This window comes from Schistocerca americana, unplaced genomic scaffold, assembly GCF_021461395.2.
Source record: "Schistocerca americana isolate TAMUIC-IGC-003095 unplaced genomic scaffold, iqSchAmer2.1 HiC_scaffold_184, whole genome shotgun sequence".
Classification (NCBI taxonomy): domain Eukaryota; kingdom Metazoa; phylum Arthropoda; class Insecta; order Orthoptera; family Acrididae; genus Schistocerca; species Schistocerca americana.
The window spans coordinates 197,501-202,500 of NW_025725889.1; the positions used below are offsets into that span (position 1 = coordinate 197,501).

The 5,000-nt window shown below is 52.4% G+C and overlaps 1 non-coding gene across 1 annotated transcript in view; it reads left to right on the forward strand.

Moving 5' to 3' along the window:
- The first annotated feature begins 3,649 nt into the window (after window positions 1-3,649).
- Window positions 3,650-5,000, forward strand: part of LOC124573698 — a 1,910-nt gene continuing 559 nt past the window's right edge. The window contains exon 1 of the ribosomal RNA XR_006972075.1: window positions 3,650-5,000. This exon is cut by the window's right edge and continues 559 nt beyond it. This is a non-coding gene — a ribosomal RNA (small subunit ribosomal RNA).

Consider the following 5,000-nt stretch of genomic DNA (forward strand, 5'->3'; position numbering starts at 1 on the left):
CTACTCTCTGCCTGTAACACGCACACAGACAATATGTAAGCACCAGCATGGAACAACACCCAGTGCATCCTCTCCGCCACATTAGACAATCCACACTGTCATAACCAGACCGGGAGATCCACTCAGAAAACAGAATATCCCACCCACCCGACAACCACCATTGCTCAGCCAAGCCACCAACACCCACACATGTCCTACACAGGGGTGCACCCAACATCACAATACTGCCTCCTCTCACAGCACACAAACAATGGCAGGAATGAAAGACACAGGTCTGCCACAAGCATGGAATGAGAGCGCCGCCTGTCATGAGCCAAAGGTGCATCCTGACGTGGCAAATCAGATGATGCCGCAGGCATCCACTTACTATAATCACAATCAACAAACCGGCCGCCCCGCCCCCCATTAAACCTTTCCTTACAACAATGTGTACTGTAACCTAACCTATATCGTACCTTAACCTAACCTATATCGTACCTTAACCTAACCTATATCGTACCTTAACCTAACCTATATCGTACCTTAACCTAACCTATATCGTACCGTAACCTAACCTATATCGTACCGTAACCTAACCTATATCGTACCGTAACCTAACCTATATCGTACCGTAACCTAACCTATATCGTACCGTAACCTAACCTACATCGTACCGTAACCTAACCTACATCGTACCGTAACCTAACCTACATCGTACCGTAACCTAACCTATATCGTACCGTAACCTAACCTATATCGTACCGTAACCTAACCTATATCGTACCGTAACCTAACCTATATCGTACCGTAACCTAACCTATATCGTACCGTAACCTAACCTATATCGTACCGTAACCTAACCTATATCGTACCGTAACCTAACCTATATCGTACCGTAACCTAACCTATATCGTACCGTAACCTAACCTATATCGTACCGTAACCTAACCTATATCGTACCGTAACCTAACCTACGTCGTACCGTAACCTAACCTACGTCGTACCGTAACCTAACCTACGTCGTACCGTAACCTAACCTACGTCGTACCTTAACCTAACCTACGTCGTACCTTAACCTAACCTATGTCGTACCTTAACCTAACCTATGTCGTACCTTAACCTAACCTATGTCGTACCTTAACCTAACCTATGTCGTACCTTAACCTAACCTATGTCGTACCTTAACCTAACCTGTATTGCGCCTTAACCTAACCTGTATTGCGCCTTAACCTAACCTGTATTGCGCCTTAACCTAACCTGTATTGCGCCTTAACCTAACCTGTATTGCGCCTTAACCTAACCTGTATTGCGCCTTAACCTAACCTGTATTGCGCCTTAACCTAACCTGTATTGCGCCTTAACCTAACCTGTATTGCGCCTTAACCTAACCTGTATTGCGCCTTAACCTAACCTATATTGCGCCTTAACCTAACCTATATTGCGCCTTAACCTAACCTATATTGCGCCTTAACGTAACCTATATTGCGCCTTAACGTAACCTATATTGCGCCTTAACGTAACCTATATTGCGCCTTAACGTAACCTATATTGCGCCTTAACGTAACCTATATTGCGCCTTAACGTAACCTATATTGCGCCTTAATGTAACCTATATTGCGCCTTAATGAAACCTATATTGCGCCTTAGCCTAACCCACATTGCGCCGTAACGTAACCCACATTGCCCCTTAACGTAACCCACATTGCGCCGTAACGTAACCCACATTGCCCCTTAACGTAACCCACATTGCGCCGTAACGTAACCGATATTGTGCTGTAACCCAACACACGTTGGGCCTTAACCCAACACACGTTGGGCCTTAACCCAACACACGTTGGGCCTTAACCCAACACACGTTGGGCCTTAACCCAACACACGTTGGGCCTTAACCCAACACACGTTGGGCCTTAACCCAACACACGTTGGGCCTTAACCCAACACACGTTGGGCCTTAACCTGCTCTGTAATTGTCATACGACGCGTTAAATTAGTGTAGTGTTGCCTAACTGCAACCCCCGCAATATAGTTTGCTACTCGCACTGCCCGGTCCCCAGTGTATCGCTTCATGTTAAACACCTTGCAGCTATACACTGTAATGTGGATGGCAGCAGGACGTACATGCTCAATGCCCTTTGCAGTTGTTCATTGGCATTTGCAGTTGTTCATTGGCATTTGCATGGCGAAGCACTTAGCCTACGCTGTGGTACGGCCTGTGTCAACTGTCCGCTGATGTTGTACGTCCAAATCACACACTGTACTGCACATTGGTCCTCATGTACTGAATGATACATCGTGGTACATGTGACCGTACAACGACTGCGCCAACAACGGCGAACCATGCGGTCCAAATGTTGTGCACTCAGCTACGTGTCGTCTCCCTATAAGAGCTGGATTGCAGTGTGGTATGCCCTGGATGGCGATCAGCATGAGCCGTCTGTTGATGTAGTGGCGCGTGTTGTCAGACGTAGTCGTCTCTTCTCACACACCGTGATAGCATGGTGCACTGCGTTCCACATCTGCGACATGCGACAGAGGCCGGTTGACAGTCGTTCGCGCAATGGACATCGCATACGTACGGGGGCCACCTTCCACGTGTTCGCGAAGCGTGCACATGTTGTTGCGTGTATGTGGGCAGACATAGTGTGTCGTGACACCTGACACAGGCATGCAACAATCGTTGAATTTGCAAATGGCGATGGACGCCTACGTTTGCTGGTGACGTTACGCAAATGAACAACTGGTAAACCGTTGTGGTGCGGTTGTTCTCGCTAGAGGTGAATCAGTGATGGCGACGATCGGTTGAGCTACCAACCGGTTGTTCCAGCGATACCCACCATGCCCACGAACGTGAATGGCATCTGGGTGTGAAGCGATACGCGGCGGTGGCTGGGTGGGACCGTCCCCGGCCGGTGAGGGGGGGCCTCCCGGCGTGCTGGCCGCGCGGTGCGTGGGCGCACGCGCTACAGCCGGCTGGTGGGGGCGGCCAGTGGCAGGCGCGCCGGCCGACGGAGGCGGCAGGCGGCGCAGCTGCGCGCCGGCGCACCCTGCACGCGGCGCCGTGCGGCCAAAGTAGGTCCTCGCGGGCCCGGTGCGAAGCGCGGTGGACATCTGCAGTGTGCTGGTCCGATTGAGGACTGTGTGCGCTGAGGATGCGCCGCCGCCCGGCGCTCGGCGCCGCGACGCCGTCTGCTGCTCGGTCGCCTCTGCGGTTCTCGCAGGTGGTTTGTATCGCAGCTGTGCGGACGTGTTGGCGCGTGCGCTGTGCTGGGAGAGTTCGCTTCGGCACCCAAGTGGGGCTTTTGTCCTTCTGTGGCGCTGGCGTTGGAGCTGCCGGTCACCGTAGGTGGCGCGTGTTGTCTCCCGCCGGCAATGCCACGACAGCACGCTCCCGGGCCTCTGTCGGCAGCGGCAAGCTCAGGTGGGAGCACGGGTGGTCGCACCTAAAGCGTCTACTCGCCAAACTCCGGGCGATTGCGCCTCTCTCGAACCCGACCAAGTACTTAGGACGGCGCTGCGCGCCGCCGGGACCTGAGAGGGTTTCGAGGTGTATGGTGCAGGGGAGCTCAGCCTCCTCCTGTTTGCAGAATAATTGAGCGGACGCTTGCGTGTTCGCGCGGGCCCCCGGGACACACTCCCGGGCGGCCGGCTGCTCAGCTCTAGTTGACGCAGCTCCCTGGTTAATCCTGCCAGTAGTCATATGCTTGTCTCAAAGATTAAGCCATGCATGTCTCAGTACAAGCCGCATTAAGGTGAAACCGCGAATGGCTCATTAAATCAGTTATGGTTCCTTAGATCGTACCCACGTTACTTGGATAACTGTGGTAATTCTAGAGCTAATACATGCAAACAGAGTCCCGACCAGAGATGGAAGGGACGCTTTTATTAGATCAAAACCAATCGGTCGGCTCGTCCGGTCCGTTTGCCTTGGTGACTCTGAATAACTTTGGGCTGATCGCACGGTCCTCGTACCGGCGACGCATCTTTCAAATGTCTGCCTTATCAACTGTCGATGGTAGGTTCTGCGCCTACCATGGTTGTAACGGGTAACGGGGAATCAGGGTTCGATTCCGGAGAGGGAGCCTGAGAAACGGCTACCACATCCAAGGAAGGCAGCAGGCGCGCAAATTACCCACTCCCGGCACGGGGAGGTAGTGACGAAAAATAACGATACGGGACTCATCCGAGGCCCCGTAATCGGAATGAGTACACTTTAAATCCTTTAACGAGTATCTATTGGAGGGCAAGTCTGGTGCCAGCAGCCGCGGTAATTCCAGCTCCAATAGCGTATATTAAAGTTGTTGCGGTTAAAAAGCTCGTAGTTGGATTTGTGTCCCACGCTGTTGGTTCACCGCCCGTCGGTGTTTAACTGGCATGTATCGTGGGACGTCCTGCCGGTGGGGCGAGCTGAAGGCGTGCGACGCGCCTCGTGCGTGCTCGTGCGTCCCGAGGCGGACCCCGTTGCAATCCTACCAGGGTGCTCTTGAGTGAGTGTCTCGGTGGGCCGGCACGTTTACTTTGAACAAATTAGAGTGCTTAAAGCAGGCAAGCCCGCCTGAATACTGTGTGCATGGAATAATGGAATAGGACCTCGGTTCTATTTTGTTGGTTTTCGGAACCCGAGGTAATGATTAATAGGGACAGGCGGGGGCATTCGTATTGCGACGTTAGAGGTGAAATTCTTGGATCGTCGCAAGACGAACAGAAGCGAAAGCATTTGCCAAGTATGTTTTCATTAATCAAGAACGAAAGTTAGAGGTTCGAAGGCGATCAGATACCGCCCTAGTTCTAACCATAAACGATGCCAGCCAGCGATCCGCCGCAGTTCCTCCGATGACTCGGCGGGCAGCCTCCGGGAAACCAAAGCTTTTGGGTTCCGGGGGAAGTATGGTTGCAAAGCTGAAACTTAAAGGAATTGACGGAAGGGCACCACCAGGAGTGGAGCCTGCGGCTTAATTTGACTCAACACGGGAAACCTCACCAGGCCCGGACACCGGAAGGATTGACAGATTGATAGCTCTTTC